Raw genomic sequence first — 23,973 nt, 5'->3', positions numbered from 1 at the left:
TGAAAAAGATCAGTTGGTCAATGTGAGGCGAGTATAGAATGCAATCCTTTATATGAAAATGTTTGAAAACTTTAAGGTACTAGAGAAATGGGAAATATGATTATTTTATTTATTAGTTTCTCAATAGCAGATCAGATCTCAAAACCAGATCCTGTATCACTATGAACTTCCGTATTAGAACTAATTTTGCATCCCATCAATTTTGTAAGGTAGTTATTCATTGTCATTTATATCTGATTTCCTCTTTTATTTCATTGTGGACCCATTGGTTTTTTAGTATTATGTTGTTTAGTCTCCATGTATTTGTTTTTTCCTATTTTTCTTTCTGTTTGATTTCCTAGTTTCATAATGCTAGGGTCAGAAAAGACACTTGAAATAATTTCTGTCCTCTTAAATTTGTAGAGACTTATTTTTTGTCCTAGTATGTGGTTCATGTGCACTTGAAAAGAATGTATATTTTTGAATGTAGTGTTCTGTAGGTGATGATTAAGTCTATCTGGTCTATTGTGTCTTTTTTGTTTGTTTGTCTCTTTAAAAAATTTTTTAAATTGGAGGATAATTTCAATATTGTGTTGGTTTCTGCCCTACATCAACATGAACATCCCTCCCATCTCCCACCCCATACCTCCCCTCTAGGTTGTCACAGAGCACCAGATTTGATTTCCCTGCATCATAGGGCGAATTCCCACTGACTATCTGTTTTACAGACAGTAATGTATATGTTTCAGTGCTACCATCTCAAATCCTACCCCTCCTTCTTTCCCCTACCGTGTCCGAAAGTCTGTTCTTTATGTCTGCATCTCCTTTGCTGCCCTGCAAATTTGTTCATCAGTGCCATCATTCTAAATTTCACCCATTATGTTTTGATTAGAGCAGTTAGTCCAGTGCCATTGAAAGTAATTATTGATAGATATGTACTTATTGCCATTTTAACCCTGTTTTCCAGTTGATTTTTTAGTTAATTTTTGTTTATTTTTTCTTCTTTTTTCTTTTTCTTTCTTGATTTGATGGTTTTCTTTGATTTTTATGCTTGAGTTACATTTGTGTATGTGTGTGTGTGTGTGTGTGTGTGTGTGTGTGTGTGTGTGTGAATCTATTGTATGTTTCTGATTTCTGGTTACCCTAGTTTTCAAGAATGTTAACCCACAATAATACCTATATGCTTCAGACTAATAGTCATATAAATTAAAATGCATTCTAAAACATCTATGTTTTTTTACTTCCCTCCCCCAAATTTTGTGATTTTTCTTTCCTACTTTACATGTTCATGTTTATCTATTTATTGTAGCTGTAATTGCTTTTACAAATTTTTGTTTGTTTGTTTAAATCTATGTACTGGCTTAGAGTGATCCTCAGTTCAGTTCAGTTCAGTTCAGTCGCTCAGTTGTGTCCGACTCTTTGCGACCCTGTGAATCGTAGCACGCCAGGCCTCCCTGTTCATCACCATCTCCCGGAGTTCACTCAGACTCATGTCTATCGAGTCCGTGATGCCATCCAGCCATCTCATCCTCTGTCATCTCCTTCTCCTCCTGCCCCCAATCCTTCCCAGCATCAGAGTCTTTTCCAATGAGTCAACTCTTCCCATGAGGTGGCCAAAGTACTGGAGTTTCAGCTTTAGCATCATTTCTTCCAAAGATATCCCAGGGTTGATCTCCTTCAGGATGGACTGGTTGGATCTCCTTGTAGTCCAAGGGACTCTCAAGAGTCTTCTCCAACACCACAGTTCAAAACCATCAATTCTTTGGCGCTCAGCCTTCTTCACAGTCCAACTCTCACATCCATACATGACCACAGGAAAAACCATAGCCTTGACTAGATGGACCTTAGTCGGCAAAGTAATGTCTCTGCTTTTGAATATGCTATCTAGGTTGGTCATAACTTTCCTTCCAAGGAGTAAGCATCTTTTAATTTCATGGCTGCAGTCACCATCTGCAGTGATTTTGGAGCCCCCCCAAATAAAGTCTGACACTGTTTCCACTGTTTCCCCATCTATTTCCCATGAAGTGATGGGACCGGATGCTATGATCTTCATTTTCTGAATGTTGAGGTTTAAGCCAACTCTTTCACTCTCCTCTTTCACTTTCATCAAGAGGCTTTTTAGCTCCTTTTCACTTTCTGCCATAAGGGTGGTGTATTTGCCTTTCCTGTTGTGATTTTTCCCTTCCCTATAGACTCTTGCTTCTTTGCTGTTTGGAGAGGACCTTTTAGTATTTCTTTTAAGTTAGGTTTAGTATTGTTGTAATCTTTTAATTTTTGCTTGCCTGAGAAATCCTTTATTTTTCCTCCTAGTCTTAATGATAATGTTGCTGAGGAGAGTATCCTGGAGTTCAGGTTTTTTTTTCCTTCCAGGATTTTGAAGATTTCATGCCACTCCCTTTCTGCCTGAAAAGTTTCTGCAGAGAAATCAACTGATAGCCTTATGGACATTCTCTTGTAACTGACTATTTATCTCTTGCTGCCTTTAGAATCCTCTCTTTAATTTTTTGTCATTTTAATTAGTTATGATATGTCGTGATGTGAGTCTATTTGATTTCATCTTGTTTGGGACCCTCTGTGATTCCTTCATCTAACCCTTTTTTTAGATTTGGTAAGTTTTCAACCATAATTTCTTTATATACATTTTCAATCACCTTCTTTCTCTGTTCCCCTTCTCGAACATATTATGCCTAGGTTGGCACTCTTTATATCTTATCATAGATCTTGTATATTGCATGTATTATGTATATATGTATACATATATATGACAATGCTGCTGCTGATGCTATGTTTCTTCAGTTGTGTCCAACTCTTTGTGACCCTGTGGACTGTAGCCCTCCAGGCTCCTCTATCCATGGAATTCTCCAGGCAAGAATACTGGAGTGGGTTGCCATTCCCTTCCCCAGGGTATCCTCCCGACCTAGGGATCAAACCTGAGTCTCCTGCAGGTAGGAGAGGATACCCTGGGGAAGGGAATGGCAACCCACTCCAACATTTGGGCTAACTCAGAGTTTTGGTTCCTACTGACTGCCTATTATCTTGAAAGTGTGTCATCTATTTCAGCTTCTTTATATGATAAGTAATTTTGGATTGTTTCCTGGACAATGTGACATTTGGAGACTATGAATTACAATAAATTCCTATGTGCTGGTTTTGTGATGAACCTGGTTTGAATCAAGCTGTAAATGTGGTCTTTTTGTTAACTGTTCATATTTTAGTTAAATGTACATTTTTCATCTTTAGCTGAATTGTGCATACATAGCATAGGAGTCAATCAGAGAACCTGGTTAAGATTTTAACATAGAACATGATGCTTTTTCTGTATCTCTCCTTTCTGGAATTCTCTCCTTAAGTTAGAGGGGCTTTGATTTCCCAGAACACAATTGGCTTGTCCAGAGAAAGTGCTAGTTTAATATCAGAGTTTTTCCCATTCCATACAATGCCTAGTTCAGCCAATAGCCTGAAATGTGAAACTCACATAAAAACATTACTTCTTCTGAGTAATTTTTTTGATACTTTGTACAAAGTTTATAGTTGTCATCTCTGAGAATCTTGAGTTTTATAGGAACTCTTTCAGTCACAGTGAAAACAATAGAAAAATTAGAAGCTTCCACCACATATTTTATGACTAAGAAGGTTTACACCTCTTCCTTTCTATGAGATTGCCCTCTTCCTAATTCACTAACTAATCATACTTATGTCATTTCCTAGTATATGGCAAAAACAAAGTAATGCTGATATTTGGAATGGAGAATATGCTAAAATGAATAAGGATTTTGAAATTCTCCTGAGGCCAGATTTGAGCATACCATAAGGGTTAAACGTAACTTAATAGTGAAATTTGAATATATTATTGTCTTCAGTTCAGTTCAGTCGCTCAGTAGTGTCCGACTCTTCGCGACCCTATGAATCACAGCACGCCAGGCCTCCCTGTCCATCACCAACTCCCGGAGTTCACTCAGACTCACGTCCATCGAGTCAGTGATGCCATCTAGCCATCTCATCCTCTGTCTTACTAAGGGTTAAATGAGGCATTATTTGAAAGCATATGATTCCTAGGAGGACCTCATTACATTTTGTATTTCTCTTTTTACTCTGTCTGGCTTGTTAGTCTCTTTCCACCTCAAGTCTCCCCATCATCTATTCCTTCCTTAATCAGGTAAAATGAAGGCTGAACTCCCGAGTTTACTTCCTTTGGTCAACTCCTCCTCTTTAGTCACTTCCTACTAGTGCTTCCTCTGATTTGCACTTTATTCAAATGGAACCACTTAGGAATTCATAATTAACTACCTTATTGTCCAAAACTCAGAGAACAGTAGATAATTGGTATGTACATAAACGGAGAAGGCAATGGCACCCCACTCCAGTACTCTTGCCTGGAAAATCCCATGGATGGAGAAGCCTGGTGGCTGCAGTCCATGGGATCGCTAAGAGTCGGAAATGACTGAGCGGCTTCACTTTCGCTTTTCACTTTCATGCACTGGAGAAAGCAATGGCTGCCTACTCCAGTGTTCTTGCCTGGAGAATCCTGGGGACAGGGGAGCCTGGTGGGCTGCTGTCTATGGGGTCACACAGAGTCGGACACGACTGAAGCGACTTAGCAGCAGCAGCAGCAGCAGCAGCAGCAGCAGCATGTACATAAAATGTACTAGGTAAAAAAAATAGTAAGCTCATTATACTATCTTAAAGTTTCTTTTAATTAAGTAATAACAGTGAAAAGTGCAGCATAAGATTGTCTCTCACTGCCTCATTCAGGTACAGACACCCATGAATCTTTGCTTAACTTATGTTCAAAAACTAGACAGCAAATAAGGAAGGCAGTAGGTGGAAGAGGCAGTATAATTTAATTAATTTATAAGACATCTTTGTTGTGTGCTAGGTGTCTTGTATATACCATCTTTAAAAATTTTTTATTTATTTTTTAATTGAAGGATAATTACTTTATGAATTTTGTTGTTTTCTGTCAAACCTCAACATGAATCAACCATAGGTATACATACATCCCCTCCCTTTTGAACCTCCCTCCCATATCCTTCCCCATCCCACCCCTCTAGGTTGATACACCATCTTTTAAAATTTGTTTCATTAATTAATAATGATAGATAGTGTTAATGAAGTACTGACTCAGAGTTGATTTCTTCTTTAATTTATTCAACACTGTGGATGTATCTTGTGTGGACTAGGGATTCATTATAGATATGAGATTTTCCCTACTTTTAAGGATTATCACCAGCTAATGTTGTAAGATAGATGAGAAAACTCAGGCTTGAATAAAGGTCACACAGGTCGTATATGGTGGCTGTTGCGACCTAACCTGAGCCATGACAGGCTCAACAGGCCACACCAGGCCTGAGCCTCAGGTTCTTGTGAGCACCAGTCATAATTCTAGGAAGCCCCACCCTAGGAGAGTTCCAAACCAGATTAAAACCTGAGTCATGATTCCGGGGAACCACACCCTTGGAAAGTCCCCGATGGCACCAAACCTGAGCCAATCCGGATAGGGATGCGGGATTTGGAAATCGGGCACGCGTACGGCTCAGCCAATCTTTACCCGCCAGCTATACTAAGAACCGCCTGTATAAAAGCAGCTGCACTGGATGAGACTTGAGCCCTGGCTCGAGCTAGCAATAAACCCCTTTATGCTTTTGCATTGCTGTGGACGTCTTATTCTCTCAGTTTTGGGGACTCGGACTCTGGGCATAACAGTGGCCAATACTTGAGCCTGTATTCCCTACATTACTTTTAGAATATGTTTGAAGAATAAGCTAAATATGAGCAAATATTTCAGGAAGACAAGAATAATTGTGAGAAATTCTTAAAAAGAAAAATAAAAGGCTGTCTATTAGTCTTACTTCCATTTCTCTGAAGGAGTATTACAATTTTGATTCTTAATTTTTATTTTGAATCAGAGGAATCTTTCCATTTGTGCTGCAAACTGAATTTATTTCATGGCAAAACAAAACAACAAAAAATCTTTATCTTCTATAGACTTTTGACAACATACTTATCACCGGCATATATGTGGAATTAACTTAAAATTTGTTCTTAAAAGTAAAACCTGAGTTTATAGTGCAGAATTAGAGTGGAAACATAAAATAAGATCAATGAGATCTTAAGAAACACCACCATGTACTATAACTCCTTAGTCAATCAAAGGGAAAATTTTTAACTTCTTCAGCATATTCTACTCAGTTGTTTATCTTCCTTTGTTTTATGTTTCCTCTATATAAAGATTATGTTCTACTTTATAAAAATATTTGGAATTGTGGTTTGGGGGATTAGATAATATATAAATTTTTCTTATTGTGCAATATTTTAGATACTTGCATTTATATTTATACTATTTTTTTCATTTTAACTAATTCAGTGGTTAATGATGGCCTACTATTTTTAATTAACTTGGCACTGCATTGTGGTCAGAGAAGCTGCTTGGCATTGAAACGTTGTTGTTGAATCACAACACCAGGATTCTTGGCCCCCGGAGGAGAAGAATTTAATCTGGGGCCAGAGACGAGGCTCGATTGCTCAGAGCTTCTGTGTAACAAAGTTTTATTAAAGTATAAAGGAGATAGAGAAAGCTTCTGACATAGGCATCAGAAGGGGGCAGAAAGAGTACCCCTGCTAGTCTTTAGCTGGATGTTATATAGTCATCAGCAGTCTGTTAATGAAAGAAAGGAATGTCTCAAAACTTAGAATGGCACCAGGCCCCATACCCATAAGATGTATTTTGGGATAATCTTGTCTCCAAATGGTTCATCTTGGGCCATAAAAGGATTAACTTGAATCTTGAAGAAGGGCAGAGCACCATACAAATAGTGTTATTTACATAGATTAGAGGAACAATATCGGAGTATAACATACTGGTTTATCAAGTAGGTTCTGAGCCAAAAGGCAGAACAGACTTGAAGACAGAGTTTGGGGTAAATGCATAGTACATTAGCATAGCTTAAGATAAACATTTCCATAAGAAAAAGGCGTTGGTTAACTTCAGGTGAAACCAGGTGTCATGGCAACACAGAATTTTAAGAGAAACCTCCTTTTAAATTTGTATAGAGAAGGAAAAAAATATCGCTATTTTGTTTCTTCCTGCCGCTAAGGGAGATAAAATTGTCTGACACTTGCAGGCTATTTCCTCCATTTGAAAACCCCTGGCCTTCCTGCCTGTTACCCTCTCAGCATGATTTCAATTTTCTTAAGTTTACTGAGGTTTTATTTGTGGCCCAAGATGTGGTCTATCCTGGAGAATGTTTCATGTGCACTTGAGTGAAGGTGTATTCTTCTGCGTTTGTATGCAATGTCCTAAAGATATCAATGAGACCCATCTGATCTAATATATCATTTAAGACTTGTGTTTCCTTATTCATTTTCTGTTTTGATGAAATGTCCATTGGTGTGAGTGGGGGGTTAAACTCTCCTGCTATTATTGTGTTACTGTTAATTTCTCCTTATATATATGTTAGTGTTTGTGTTATGGATTGAGGTGCTCCTATGTTGGGTGCATAGATATCTACAATTGTTATGTCTTCCTCTTGGATTGATCCCTTGATCGTTATGTAGTGTCCTTCCTTATATCTAGTAACCTTTATTTTAAGGTCTGTTTTGTCTGATATGAGGATTGCTACTCCAGCTTTCTTTTGCTTCCTATTTGCATGGAATATATTTTTCCATTGTCTCACTTTCAATCTGTATGTGTCTTGAGGTCTGATATGGGCTTCATGTAGACAGCATATATATGTGTCTTGCTTTTGTATCCATTCAGCCAGTCTGTGTCTTTTGGCTAGAGCACTTAATCCATTTACATTTAAAGTAATTATTGTTATATATGTTCCCATTGCCATTTTCTTAATCATTTGGGGTTGATTTTGTAGATCTTCTTTCTTCTGTTGTATTTCTTGACAATATAAATCCCTTTAAATTCGTTGTAAAACTGGTTTGGTGGTACTGAATTCTCTTAACTTTTGCTTGTCTGAAAAGCTTTTTATTTCTCCATCAATTTTGAATGGGATTACTGCTAGGCACAGTAATCTTGGTTGTAGGTTTTTCCCTTTCAGTACTTTAAATATATCCTGCCATTCCCTTCTGGCCTGAAGAGTCTCTGCTGAAAGATCAGCTGTTAAGCATATGGGGTTTCCCTTGTATGTTACTTGTTGCTTTTCTCTTGCTGCTTTTAATATTCTTTCTTTGTGTTTAGTCTTTGTTAGTTTGATTAGTATGTGTCTTGGCATATTTCTCCTTCGGTTTATCCTGTATGGGACCCTTTGTCCCTGTTGGACTTGATTAACTATTTCCTTTTCCATGTTGGGGAAATTTTCAACTATAATCTCTTCAAAAATTTTCTCATAATCTTTCTTTTTCTCTTCTTCTTCTAGGAACCCTATTATTCAAATGTTCATGCATTTGATATTGTCCCAGAAGTCTCTGAGACTTCCTCAGCTCTTTTCATTCTTTTTACTTTATTCTGCTCTTCAGAAATTATTTCCACCATTTTATCTTCCTGCTCACTGATTTGTTCTTCCACTTCAGATATTCTGCTATTGATTCCTTCTAGAGTATTTTCAATTTCAGTAATACTGTTCTTTGTCTATGTGTGTTTATTCTTTAATTCTTCTAGGTCTTTGTTAATTGATTCTTGCATTTTCTCTATTTTGTTTTCAAAGTTTTTTTTTTTTTTAATCATCTTTACTATCATTATCCTGAGTTCTTTTTCTGGTAGTTTGCCTATTTCCTCTTTATTTATTTGGACTTCTGTGTTTCTAGTTTGTTCCTTCATTTGTGCAGTATTTCTATGCCTTTCAGTATTGTTTTGTTTTGTTTTAAGTGATTGTGTTTGAGGTCTCCTTTCCCAGGCTTCAAGGAAAGTTGAATTCTTTCTTTGAAGCAGGTTAAATTCTTTCTTCCTTTTGGTTTCTGCCCTCTAAGTTTGGTCCAGTGGTTTGTGTAAACTTCCTATAGGATGAGATTTGTGTTGAGTTTTTGTTTGTTTGTTTGTTTGCTTTTCTTCTGATGAGCAAGGCTGAGTGAGGTGGTAATCCTCTGCTGATGATTGGGTTTGTATTTTTGTTTTGTTTGTTGTTTAGTTGAGGCATCCTGCCTAGGGTGCTATTGGTGGTTGGGTGGTGCCAGGTCTTGTATTCAAGTGGTTTCCTTTGTGTGAGTTCTCACTATTTGAAACCCCCTAGGGTTAGTTCTCTGGTAGTCTAGGGTCTTGGAGTTGGTGCTCCCACTCTAAAGGCACAGGGCTTGATCTCTGGTCAGGAACAAAGATTCCACAAGTGGTTTGTTATGGCATTAAGTGAGATTAAACAAATATCCAGAAACTGAGAAACCAAAGATGAACCCCAGACAAATGGTAGTTACAAAATTAGGCAAATAACAATTAAAATAATGGAATATACACATATATATGTATACCCATGAGCAAAGTCAAAACAGTCCAACAAAAATAAAGTACAGTAGATTGACCTGGCAGACAAAGGAAATCAAAAATTATAATTAGCAGTTAAGAACAAAACTAACTTAAGCACAAACTGGAAAACAAAACTAAAGCAAGATACCAAGGGGGGAATAAAGCAATGAAAACAAAACTAACAAATATGTTGAGAGGAAAGAAAAGAAAGAAAGAATACATATGCAGTTAAACAGAGGTAGATGAAGAAGATTTATATACATTAAGGATTAACTGCAAGAGGAAAAGAATAGTAGGAAAGGCAAACAAAGGAATAAATGTATAAAAAGTATAATAGGTTTAAAAAATTAAAAGTTAAAGTTATAAAATAGAGAAAAAAAACAAAAACAAAAATTGGAAGAAGTTAAAAAGAAGGAAAACTCCAAAGAACTGCAAAAGCCCAACATAGAGGCAGAGGTTTATAACAACAAGGGAAAGTGTGACTGAATACATACCCATCAGTTCAGTTCAGTTCAGTTGCTCAGTCGTGTCCCACTCTTTGCGACCCCATGAATCGCAGCACGCCAGGCCTCCCTGTCCATCACCATCTCCCGGAGTTCATTCAGACTCACGTCCATCAAGTCAGTGATGCCATCCAGCCATCTCATCCTCTGTCGTCCCCTTCTCCTCCTGCCCCCAATCCGTCCCAGCGTCAGAGTCTTTTCCAATGAGTCAACTCTTCGCATGAGGTGGCCAAAGTATTGGAGTTTCAGCTTTAGCATCAGTCCTTCCAAAGAACACCCAGGACTGATCTCCTTTAGAATGGACTGGTTGGATCTCCTTGCAGTCCAAGGGACTCTCAAGAGTCTTCTCCAACACCACAGTTCAAAAGCATCAATTCTTCAGCGTTTAGCCTTCTTCACAGTCCAACTCTCACATCCATATATGACCACAGGAAAAACCCTAGCCTTGACTAGACGGACCTTAGTTGGCAAAGTAATGTCTCTGCTTTTGAATATGCTATCTAGGTTGGTCATAACTTTTCTTCCAAGGAGTAAGCATCTTTTAATTTCATGGCTGCAGTCACCATCTGCAGTGATTTTAGAGCCCAAAAAAGTAAAGTCTGACACTGTTTCCCCATCTATTTCCCATAAAGTGATGGGACCAGATGCCATGATCTTCGTTTTCTGAATGTTGAGCTTTAAGCCAACTTTTTCACTCTCCACTTTCACTTTTATCAAGAGGCTTTTTAGTTCCTCTTCACTTTCTGCCATAAGGGTGGTATCATCTGCATATCTGAGGTGATTGATATTTCTCCCGGCAATCTTGATTCCAGCTTGTGTTTCTTCCATTCCAGCATTTCTCATGATGTACTCTGCATACACCCACAGGCAAAATCAAAACAGTCCAACAAAAATAAAGTATGATAGATTGACCTGGTGATAAAAAGAAACAAAATATTATATCTACCAGAACAAAACTAAGTAAAGCACAGGGTGAATAACAAAACTAAAGCAAGGTGCCATTTGGGGAATAAAGCAATGAAAATAAAACTAACAAATATGTTGAGAGGAAAAGAGAGTAAGGAAAGAAAGAAAGGATAGCTATGCAAAGCTAAATAGAGGTAGAAAAAGAAGAATTATATATGTTAAAGGTTAACTGCAAGGGGAAAAGAATAATAGGAAAAGCACACAAAGGAATAAATGTAGAAAAAATAATAATAGGTTTAAAAAATTAAAAATTAAAATTTAAAAAAAGAGAAAAGAAAAAAAAAAAAAGAGGAAAACTCCACAGAACTGCAAATACCCAATGTAGAGACAGAGGTTTGTGACAGCAAAAAAAAATGTGACTGAGGAAAAAAAAGAAGCTCAAAACCTTAATTGGATTTCTTAGTGCCTGTAAAGTCAACAAGTACAAAAGAGGGTGGAAAAAAGGGAAATAAAGGAAAAAAAAAATCCAAAAGAATATCTACTGAACAAGTCAAAAAATAAGAATAATAAAATGTTTTTCTTGAGGCACTGCTGCCAGAGTCCTTTCCCTTGCTGGGAGTCACAGTCCCCCTTACCTCCCTAGGACACCCTCCAACACTGTGCTGATCTTTGGCCCTGCTGTGGGGGCTCTCACATTCTAATCTGGTCCTACTCTGTGTTCCTGCCTCCAGTGTCCACAGCTATTAGAAATAGTGCATTTTCTTTTGTGAGAGCTCTCTTTTCTGGCCTTTTATATATTCCATAGACACAGTCTGCTTAGTTGATCATTTGGATTTAATCTGCAGCATGTACAGCTGGTGGGAAGGTTTTGGGTCTTCTTTGTTAGCTGCACTGCCCTTGGTTTTCAATAGTGGTTTTATTTCCTCCTCTACATGTGAGTCATCCACTGGGGTTTGCTTGAGGCTGCCCTGGAGGACTTGGGTTTACCCCTGTGAGGGCCGGGTGTGGAGAGCCAGGTGCAGCTGATTGGGTCGCAGGGATTCTGGCAACAGCAAGTACTCAGGGGAGTTGGCAGCTAGGGCAGCAGGAAATATAGTGCTCTAGAAGGGTATGGCAACCAGTATTGGCCAATATGCTCAGTATTCTTGCCTGGAGAACCCTCCTCTCTGACAGAGAAGCCTGGCACAGAGAAGCCACAGTCTACAGGATCGTAAAGAGTCAGACATGACTGAAGTGACCCTGCGTACATAGACACAAGATTATTTTTGCCTGTGGCAGCTCTGTCCCCGTAGGTGGAGCAGCTACTTGGCTTGCAGGGACCCTGGAGGTGCCGAGTGTACAGGGACATGGACTGCCTATGCCACAGAAGTTATGGCCCTATCAGAGTCTTTTTTCAAGCTTCTTGTAGTTGGCGATCAGAAGGCCTCTTTAGCCAGTCTTTTCCAAACCTACTTTAAAAAAAATTTTTTTTTAATTGGGGGATAATTGCTTTCCAATTTTGTATTGATTTTTACCATGTGTGCATGCATCCTAAGTCTCTTCAGTCATGTCTGACTCTTTGTGACCCCATGGACTGTCAGGCTCCTCTGTCCTGGGTTGCCATGCCCTCCTCCATGGGATCTTCCCCACCCAGGGATCAAACCCAAGTTCTCTTAAGTCTCCTGCGTTGGCAGGCAGATTCTTTACCACTGTGTCACTTGGAAAGCTTCAGCCATAGTTTACATGTTTTCTTTCCCTCTTAAGCCTCCCTCCCACACCCCTACCCCATCCAACCCCTCTAGGTTGTCACAGAGCACTGGGTAGGACTCCCTGTGTTATACAACATCTTCCCACTAGCTATCTGTTTTACATATGGTAATGTAATGTGTATGTTTCAATGCTACTCTCTCAATCCATCCATCCTCTCATTCCCCCACTGTGTCTACGGCTCTCTTCTGTTTGTTTCTGTCTCTGTTCCTGCCCTGCAAATAGGTTCATCAGTACCATTTTTCTAGATTTCATATATGTGTGTTAATATACAATATTTGTTTTTCTCTTTCTGATTTAACTTCACTGTGTATAACAAGCTCTAGTTTAATCCACTTCACTAGAATTGACTCAAATGTATTCTTTTTTATGGCTGAGTAGTTTTCTGTTGTAATGCATTCCACAACTTTTTTATCCATTCATATGTTAATAGACATCTATATTCTTTCCATGTCCTGGCTATTGTAAGTGAACCCTGGTGTACATTTGTCTTTTTGAATTATCGTTTTCTCAGGATATATGCCCAGCAGCTGGGATTTCTGGGTCATATGGTAGTTTTGGGACTTCCCTGGTGGCTCAGATGGTAAAGCATCTGGCTACAATGCGGGAGATCCAGGTTTGATCCCTGGGTTGGGAAGATCTTCTGGAGAAGGAAATGGCAACCCACTCCAGTACTCTTGCCTGGAAAATCCTATGATGGAGGAGCCTGGTAAGCTACAGTCCATGGGGTTGCAAAGAGTTGGACATGATTGAGCGACTTCACTTTCTTTTTTTTCTATGGTAGTTTTATTCCTAGTTTTCTAAGGACTGTCCATATTGTTCTCCACAGTGGCTGTATCAATTTACATTCCCACCAACAGTGCAAGAAGGTTCCCTTTTCTTCACATTCTCTCCAGCATTTATTGTTTGTAGATTTTTTGATGATGGCCATTCTGACCGGTGTGAGGTGATAACCTCATTGTAGTTTTGATTTGCATTTCTCTAATAATGAGTGGTGTTGAGCATTTTTTTTTCATGCATTTATTGGTCATCGGTTTGTCTTCTTTGGAGAAGTGTCTGTTTAGGTCTTCTATCCACTTTTGATTGGGTTGTTTTTTTATTCTGATACTGAGCTGCATGTGCTGCTTGTATATTTTGGAGATTAATCCTTTGTCAGTTGATTTATTTGCAATTATTTTCTCCTGTTTTGAGGGTTGCCTTTTCATCTTGTTTATGGTTTCCTTTGCTGTGCAAAAACTTTTAAGTTTAATTAGGTCCCATTTGTTTATTTTTGTTTTTATTTCCATTACTCTAGGAGGTGGGTCAAAGAGGATCTTGCTGAAATTTATGTCAAAGAGTGTTCTATGTTTTCCTCTTAGAGTTTTATAGTTTCTGGCCTTACATTAGGACTTTAATCCCTTTTGAGGTTTTTCATATGTATGGTATTAGGAAGTGTTCTATTTTCATTCTTTTATACATAGCTTTTCTGTTTTCCTAGCACCACTTATTGAAGAGGTTATCTTTCCTCCATTGTATATTCTTGCCTCCTTTGTCAAAGATAAGGTACCCATAGGTGCATAGGTTAATCTCTGGGCTTTCTATCTTGTTTTGTTGATCTATATTTCTGTTTTGTTCCAGTACCATACTGTTTTGATTAGTCTTACAATTTTATGAGATTACAGATGTTTTCAGAACATGATATAATTAGACTTGTAATCATGACATTTCTAACTCTGAAATTCTATAATGCTACATATGACTTTATTTTGTTCTGCTTATATTAAAACTCTTGCCTTAAAATACATAAGCTTTTTTGGTTCATAAACTCAAATATGTCAGTTTCTTATCATTTTCTCCATAACCAGGGTTTACTCACTATTTTTCTCATAGGGCCTCTTTGTTTTCAGGCTATAGATGATAGGAGTGATTATGGGAGTGACTACCCCATAGAACAGGGTAATCAGTTTGTTCAAAATCATTCTTTGGACTTTAGCTTCATGTCCACAAAGAGGATTGTTTCATAAAACACAATCACCACTTCTCAGTACGGCATAGATGATGAAAATATAGGCAACAAATGAGCTGTAATGGAGTAAATGAAAATATTACATTGCCCAACATTATTATACTCATTAAAAATATTTATGCAGACAGCTTTATTAAAGGCACTATTTCACAAAAATTATTAATTATATTTTTTCCACAAAAGAACACTCATAATGTGAGTACATTTTGTGCCAATCCATTGAGAAAGTTTAATCCCCAGATAGCTACCATCTAAACACTAAGTGTCTTATTTACAATGATGAATTATCTCAGAAATTTGTTTATGGCCATGTAGAAATCTCATGCCATCACTGCCAGGAACACACACTCTGTGAACTGCATTACATAGAGAGATAGGCATTTTTAAAGTTATGAATGAGATAGGTTTTTTTAATAATAGGAAGGGGGACAAGAGAGGATGCGTGCCAGATATCCAGGAAGGAGAGGTTACCAAAAAAGAAGTCCATGGTGTTCATGGCATGTGGAGGAAGGATTGTTAGAGGGTAAAAATGACTAAGGTACTGTTTTCAGGGTTTATCAGGCACATCACTAAAGACATGACAAAAATGAATTTTTGTCAGTTCCCTGGTACTCAGAAAGGTCTTTCAGAATGAATTCAATTTCAGTTGTCCAGATGATTCTTTGCATTTTCTGTTTCTTTCTTGAAATGATCCAGAAAAAGAAATAGCACATAAGTTAAATGAGTTGTCCTATGTTACATAAAGTAAGAGGTAAAAACTATGTGAACACTATCTGGAGTATTGGTAATATCAGTGAGATCAGCTCATGGGATTTTTCTTCTAGAGCATAAAACAGCTGAGCAACATCAGTAACTTATTAAAAATACAGGCTGCTATATTCCATTTCCTGGGACTGTGATACACAAAATCTGAAGCAGGGAATAATGATTAGTATTTTTAATAAATATCTGTTATGAGATAGGTTAAAAAATATAAACTAAAATTTATCTGTCAAAAATATAAAAGAATAATTTCATTTGCTTGAAACATTGTTCTGATGTTACTTATTTGGGTGCTTCACTTAAGTAATGTTGGACATAGGATTTTGAGGACCCCTGTGACTTGGGGTGAAGAAAGGAAGAAATAATTGAAGAGCTCTGTTCTTGGAGAGAAGCTTAATCATATGGTAACAGACCAGGACCTAATATGACATTCAGAAACAAATTCCTTGTAATCAGGTCAATAAACTTTAGAAACAATGATGCTGGATACCCAGTTTTAATTACTTCCCTGTTCAATTGCTGTTTTCCTCCCATTATCTTCAGACTTTTAGTCAAAATTTGTTTTACCTATTTAGTGGTTTGTGGTAAAGAAACTGTGTTTACTATTTGTGTGAAGCAGTTCAAGGAAAGGTGAGTTCTGCCTGCAAAAGTTAAAAACAAACAAACAAACAAACAAACAAAAAAACCAGCTCAGGGTACTTGGAATATATATGTATTCACCATTACCTCCTAATTGGTAAATTAGATAGTGACTATATGTCAGTTAATTTGGGTGTATCTCTTTGGGAAAATTCTTTGGAGATTCGTATATAATGGAATGGGGTTGAGTTAGAAGTTAAGTTGTGGAGTTACAATAGAAAACTGAATAGCGTGATGGCTTATAGGTTTCAATTACATGATTTCAAACTTTTGAATTAGTTGTGAATTTCAAAATGCCACTCATATGCACATAGCACATGTAAATTCTAAGTTTCAGAGCCAGATGAAATAATTATTTTGTACAACAAAACCCTTTTCTCTTTACTCACTAATTGATTTACAAATTAGAATTAAATAATATATATATAATTCTTACAACAGTGCCTAGAAATTTGTCTTTTTATTATTATTTTTAATAACCAAGAGTTAATGTAGTTAAACAAGGGCTTTCTGCAATATTGTGAATAAGACAGGAGGATGAACAAGGGTGTGGATAAAAACATTAAAATATGCTTGGATTAAAGATTCCAGCCATATATCATAAGATTGAGAATGAGATAAGATATATTCTCAGTACTTCTGATTTGTTATTTGAAATACAGTAATGGATTTAATATAATTAAGTCTTTAGGGCATTATTCTTGAAGTTTTCAAGAATTTTAAACATTTTCCCCTTGAGCAATTTAAACTTATGGCTTAGAAAATTTCATGAATCCCTGGAAGTAAGAAATATTTAAATTGCCTTCCTGAGTCTGGAGAAGATTCTTTAGAGAAATTCCTGTGTCTTCACAATGGGGCAGTATTCCTACTTGGGTTTCAAGGGCAGATAAAATCTTCCATATTCTCAAATATTAACTTCCCTCTTACTTTTGTACTAGAAGAATCAAATTATACTCTCTTTGTAAACAATCTTATTTGGCTCTAATTTATAGGAGCTTTTAGGAAGAAAAACACCAATACAGTATACTAACACATATATATGGAATTAAGAAAGATGGTAACGATAACCCTTGTATGCGAGACAGCAAAAGAGACACAGATGTATAGAACAGTCTTTTGGACTCTGTGGGAGAGGGCGAAGGTGGGATGATTTGGGAGAATGGCATTGAAACATGTGTAATATCATATATGAAATGAATCGCCAGTCCAGGTTCGATGCATGATACTGGATGCTTGGGGCTGGTGCACTGAGATGACCCAGAGGGATGGTACAGGGAGGGAGGGAGGTTCAGGATGGGGAACACGTGTATACCTGTGGTGCATTCATGTTGATGTATGGCAAAACCAATATAATATTGTAAAGTAATTAACCTCCAATTAAAATAAATATATTTATATTAAAAAATAAAACAATTTGAAATAATGCCTTTGCTATTAATGTTTTCCAGAGAAGTCCTGTGATATTATGGCTCCTCAGTGGTAATACCTTCAGAAATTTATCAACCTTGTGGAAAATTTTGTGTGATAAGCTACAAATAGAAGACCAATGCAAAGCAATCTGCTATGTCTTGCAACCTAGGAGGCAAGTTGACCTTCCATTTAAGGTAATAACTGAGAACATACTAAAAACATATTTCCAAGGGGATATTGAACTAAGTCAAAGTAAGCCATGTGTTTTGGAGATAGAATATATTTTTATCATGAACTGTCTATAAAGAATGGGAATTAAAAAAATTCTAAGATGATATTTTCATCAATATACTGAAGAGAAAAATGAAAAATAGAACCAAAACAGTAATTTGAAACCTGAAGTAATTTGACTGTCCTAAAAAGTTGTATATTTAGGTCAAGAATCCATCATTTAATCAGAATATAGTTTCCTGGCCTTTGGTTTGGTGTAAGTGAGTACATGTCTACTGGTGTCATTTCTAACTGGTCCAGTGAGGTTGCTGTGAAATAGGCAGCAGATTTGCAGTCTTATCTAGAACATAAATTAGGCTGGTGTCACCAGAGTTCTGATTCTATAACAGTTTACCTCATGGGACCAATTCAGTTTTCTTTGGTTTAGTTTGCAAACATTTTTTACAGTGCTGATCATGAACAGACATTCCCTACCCTGCAGTCTCTCTATTTTGAAAATTTTGTTACTTGTTCTTGAATACATTTTATGATTTGTGTGAGAATGAAATGGAACAATGAGTCCTTGGCTAACAAAAGAATTTTGACTTTCATAGTTATTATGTATGCATGAGTATTTTTGGAATTGTTTTGAGAAATTTTATTTTTTTTGGTTGTTGCTGGTGATGCATTCCTGTGAAAACTTTAGACCCAGAGATCAAACCCATGAGACCATAATTTTTGTGACACACACTAATTTAACATTTAACAGAATGAGTGGAAATAGCCTTTAAAAAAATCAACCTGTAAGTTCCTTGTTTTCAATGGTGTTGGCTTTTGCTACAGTGGTATATACACTCTTCACCACTGGATGAGGAAAGTTGGATATAACATGCATCAATATTATGTCATGGATGATGAAAATTATACATGGTTAGTTGGGTAAGAAGAGAACATATACCTGAACAGGTCTGATTGATAAAAATTTAGTGATACATTTGTAAGATGTGAAACTGGGGACAGAAACATGAAAGAATTTGAAAAAATGAACAATTGAAGATGAAGGAAACCAAAATAGTGTTTACAATATGCCAGATGCGTTTATGCATTTAAACTTTATCTCTCTAAAGAACACCACAATGACGCTGTTAAAATCTCCATGGTAACATTCAGCAGGGCAATATAATACTCAAAATTGAATATTCCAAAATATATTTACAATTCATATTATTCTTTATCTGTGTTGCTGCTGCTGCTGCTGCTAAGTTGCTTCAGTCGTGTCCGACTCTTGGCGACCCCATAGACGGCAGCTACCTGGAAATAGTTGCTCTGAAAATCGTTCAGCTGCAAATCATCTTACTCAACTTTGCACAATAAAATTTAGGGGATTGAAGAAATCAAGAAATTATGTGTTAAAGAAAAAGAAATCCCCATGTGTAGGTGAGAATGTTGAGATATAAAAGTTATTTGTTCAAAGTCACATATCTAGTAACTGGTCCTGTTAGCAGAAAGGATATCGATGAAGGATCCTAATCCTGTAGTCACTGCTGGCCAGAAACAGGCTTAATCCATAGGGAAATCATGTATAGTGTGTGTTCATATGTTCTTCACAAAGATAGAGGCCTGTTATCCATCCAGTCCACATACAAGATCTTTTTCTTTTGAGCACTGTGCCAGATTAATAAGAAAGTCTGTGCTGAAGATCAATTTTAAATATGAAGCACACATCAGCCAGAAGGGAAGATGCTTGTTCCATGTGCTGAGGTAAATGGGAGCAAGATGTTAGCCATCTCTCTCTGTAATCTAAGATTGACAAAATTTATTAATGGGTCTCAACTAGGCCAGTAAACCAGAATAAAGATATTTACTTTAAAAAGAAGTAACCAGTTGGTAGGGAAAATGAGTTGAAGACATGAGTCCTGAATACAGGATAAAACTTTTGGCTATATATTCTAGACATTTACCTCAGCAAATCCTAACCAAACATCTCTCTATTTTAAAAAGGCCAAGTTGGATTAGAAGTTCTCTAAGTCTATTCTGGCTTCGACATTTAGAAAGAAAGAGAGGAGTTAGTTGGGAAATATTTAATTATCTTAGCATTGGAATCAGAAATCATTTTAGGGAAAGATGAATGTAAAATGTCTTGGAGTACTGAAGACTCTGACAAAGATCTAAGATAAGGATGAAGAAATGAGTGGGACTCAACCTGGATGAGAAAAGGAAAAGACTTCATTGGTTTCCTTCTGAAAGTGGACAAAAGAGTGGTGAAGTGAGACAGAAAGGAGAGATGGGACATGAAGGGCCAGAGCCAGAGCACTGAAAAGAAAGGAAAACTGAGTGCTGGGTGGGGAAAGCCCAACAGAGAAACCCTCAGTGGAAGTGAAGGTATATACTGACTAAAGTGGGTGTTAGAGACCAGGCATGCCTAACTTTTGCCTTTCTGGAAATAAAAAGTAAAGTGTTTTATTTTCACACATGGATTGGGGGTTGAAATTTTAACAGGTTGTGGAAAATGTGATAAATTAAAAAAGTTTGACTCACTGTGGGCCAGCACAGGAGCAGCATTCAGGCAATTACGGTTCTGGAAAGCAGAGTGTCCTTGAAATCATAAATGCATTACTGTGATTCTCTGAAATATTAGAGAGACCATGAAATTGGGGTTATGGAGTGAGAATTTCAAGCAAGTTAATCTAGATCTTTCATATCTGTACTAGGTAGGAATTATCTTCTTTGTGTAGATTAGGAAAGCAAGTTTCAAAAAGTTCAAGTGATGATTTGCCTAATTTTATGTACCAGTAAGAATCATGGTTTGATTTAGAGCCCAAATTTCACACTCTGAGGATAGCGTTCTAATTCTCTACAGAGGATGACTGGAACCTCTTCTTTCAGTAAACGTGGTCTTCATCCTCTTTCCTTTCAGATTCTACATCAAATAAGGTTTAAAAGTTAATTCAACTACATTCTTTAATGTCACATGTAAGAAAGCAGATGTAAACTAATTGAGAAATCTTCAGGTTTTTATTTTGGCTTAGAGATATATGGGAAAATTGTATGCATTTTACATGTATCAGAAGTTAACATATTTAAGGAAGCAATGTGTTATTAAAAATCTTTAGTGCAAATTATCATCTTGCTGGACTGTGGGGAACAAGCTCTTGAGCTCACAGTGCAAGGTGGGAAGAATAGAGACATGCACATCTGAGTATAGTTCATTGTGATATACTTCAATAATATATGTACAAAGAATAAAACTGCAATTAAGATTTTTGCACATGGTTTTGATGATTGAGCAATGTTATTAAGAGTAATATTATGAAAGACAAGATTGCAGATGGGAAACAAAGACACTCCAAGGAGGTAAAATATATATTAAAGACATAGAAATGTTAAATTCATGATGAGTATAGGAATGACAAGTCTGTTGCTGTTTCAGAGCAGAAAGTGTGCATGGAAATAGAATATTGGGAGATGAGGATAGAGACACAGATAAAAGAGAACACAAGGCCTATGTATGTGAAGGCTCATCTAAGCCTGCTCTTTAGAAAGTGATTTTTAAACATATGTTTCAATATGTGATTGGTTGTAAGATATGGTGTAAGAAATTTTATTTGAATAATAAAATACTAAAACTTGGAAAGTGATTTTGTTTCTAAGAAAGGAAGGGGTTCAATATTATTTTCATATTCAAATTGCCTTCTTGAGGGGAGAAATTGGGTGACATTATAGTTGGACATGACTGAAGCAACTTAGCATGCACACATGCATAGTCATTGGACTCCAGCCAATCTTCTCAGTCTTATCTCCTAATGTTCCTTGTGTCAGTTTGTCTGTCTATTCATAATATAATTTTCAGCTTTATGAAGGGCAAGCAAACTCTCTCTCATTATAACTTTTTAAAAAATTGCTCCTCACTTGGCACATCTCCCGTGGTCTTTGACCTGATTAAGTTCAGTGCTACTTTTGATTAATCATCTGCTCCCAACATAGAGATAGGGTTCTTATTGACTGTGCCCTATATTTGATTATGAACTGCCTGAAAGAAGGACTTGTGTTAACTCAGCTCTAGATTCTCAGTGTATTTAGTAAATGTGGCATGAATGAGTGAATAATTAATATGATATTGCTAATAATATTGGAGGGCAATGCTCTTTTTCAAGTTCTCCTAACAAAAACCCCTTGAAAGTTGCTAGAATGTAAAATTTAAATATAGGCCATGTATGCTTTTATTCACTACTACTGATGGACTAGGCGGATTAAAATGGGCAAGACAAACTCTACAGTCGTTTCTAATTTTTTTCTTTCTGGGATTTACTCACTATCCCAAAGTTGAAATCACCATATTTGTGCTGTGCTTGCTGATGTACTTGATCACCTTACTAGGTAATAGTATTGTGATTTCTTTTAGTGCCCTGGATTCTCACCTACACACATACATGTACTTCCTCAGCAACCTGTCATGTCTGCACATCTGGTATACTTCTGTCCTGATTCCAATGCTGGCGAACTTTATTTCAGGGAAAAACACCATCTCATTCTCAGGGTGTTGCTGCCCAGAGGTACTTCTTTTTGGCCATGGGCTCCACTGAGTGTGTGCTCTTGTCTGTGATGACATATGACTGATGTGTGGCCATCTGTAACCCTCTGAGATACCTCATCATCATGAACAAGAAGGTTTATGTACAGATTGCAGCTGGCTACTGGGTGACAGGCTCCTTCACTGCCCTGGTGGAAATGGTTTCTGTGTTGCAGCTGTCTTTGAGTGGAAGAAGATGTCATTTCATTTGTGAGATTCTGGCTGTCCTAAAATTGGCTTGTGTAGACACTTCAAAGTTTCAGTTAATCATGTTGATGATCAGTGTACTTCTTTCTTGATTCTGCTCATTTTTATTTCTTGAGTGTCCATCCTCTGCAGCATCCTAAGAATCAGCTCAGTGAATGGTCGAAGCAAAGCCTTTTCAACATGTGCAGCCCACTTGAGTGTAGTGGATATGTTCTATGGGACAGCTCTCTCCATGTATCTGAAGCCCTCAGCTGTAGATTCACAGGAAACAGATAAATTTATGGCTCTACTCTATTTGGTTTTAACCCTCAAATTGAATCCAAACATCTATAGTCTAAGCAACAAAGAGATGAAAACAGCTGTGAAAAAGATGCTGATTAAAAACCCCTTTTGTACTTTCTTAGTCCCCAGTGGCAAATAACATTGATAAGCACATGTGAAAACACATAAATTTAAGGAATATTTAGTGGTCAAGGTACATCAGAACTTTGGAACTGGGGAATACACTCATTTCAAATGTGATGTGTGGTTTTCCGAGTCTGTTTCTTGATCTATAATTGAAGTTGTTAGATAATATAAAAATATATAAGTATATCTCAAACTCTTACATAGATTTTAATGATGACAAATTTTATTTCAGGGAGTTAGAATATAAAATTAACTAATGTCAGTGTAGCCAATTATTAAGCATTCAGTATTATAAATATGCACTATATAAGCATAGTAACTAGTAGATTTTTGAGCTAATTTATGATTAACATTTTTCTGAATAGTGACATTTGATGATAGCAATCATATATTCTATAAATGTGTGGTTGTGTTTTACATATTTGGGTATGCTTTTGTATCCAGATAGATGTGTGGGAATGTCCATGTACAAATATAAAAAGTCTGCATAAAACAATCCTAAATAAAACTGGGGTGGAGATGTATCATTATGAACAAAAAAAATCAGAGTTTAATGATATTTTGTTTGTCATAGAGTGCTGACTTTATATTGTTAACTCAAAGAAACTACAGAGTACCTCAGTGAAACAATCAGCTCATTTCTGTTGTACTTTTTTCAGATGCCTGGTTGTTTAAATCCAAGAATATAAATGAACTATTAACATTTAGAGAAGAAAGGCAAGATATAAACCCTATATTATAGAATTTACAATACCCCAGACTCATTAAATTGACATAAAATATTGAAATGTATGAAGATATCTTATTCTATAAACCACAATATATGAGTAATTACAAAGTGTACAGTTAGCAGCTTTTGTAACATTTATATTCTGCCTGTGGACCAGTTGCTTAAATGTGAAGTTGATATGCACATCTAATTTACCCTTTATCATGGAGATGTCACAGAGCTAATGGAATTATAGTGATGGCTTTAACTCAAGCTGAAAATTACCACTTGCAGAAAGACAGAGAAGCTTTAGAGGGTAAATCTTAGAGCAAGTGAGAAAATCACACTAAAGGTTGAACTAGTCTGTCCAAAGAGTAACAACTTCATCAAAACAGATAGATAGGTTGTGGTTATTGTATTAATGCCTTGGGACAATGTTCTATGGCCATTGGAAGAGCAGAAGAATGAAAGAGTGGAGATAATTGTAGAGAAGAATGACTAGCACTCTATGTGCCA

At 36.8% G+C, this 23,973-nt stretch overlaps 1 pseudogene; it reads left to right on the top strand.

Moving 5' to 3' along the window:
* Positions 1-21,818: 21,818 nt before the first annotated feature.
* On the top strand, positions 21,819-22,761 carry LOC120861834 (annotated as a pseudogene).
* The last annotated feature ends 1,212 nt before the right edge of the window (positions 22,762-23,973 follow it).

This window comes from Oryx dammah, unplaced genomic scaffold (genome assembly GCF_014754425.2).
Source record: "Oryx dammah isolate SB20612 unplaced genomic scaffold, SCBI_Odam_1.1 HiC_scaffold_1, whole genome shotgun sequence".
In the NCBI taxonomy this organism is placed as follows: domain Eukaryota; kingdom Metazoa; phylum Chordata; class Mammalia; order Artiodactyla; family Bovidae; genus Oryx; species Oryx dammah.
The sequence above is the reverse complement of the archived record's forward strand: the minus strand, read 5'-3'. Positions and strand labels throughout refer to the sequence as shown.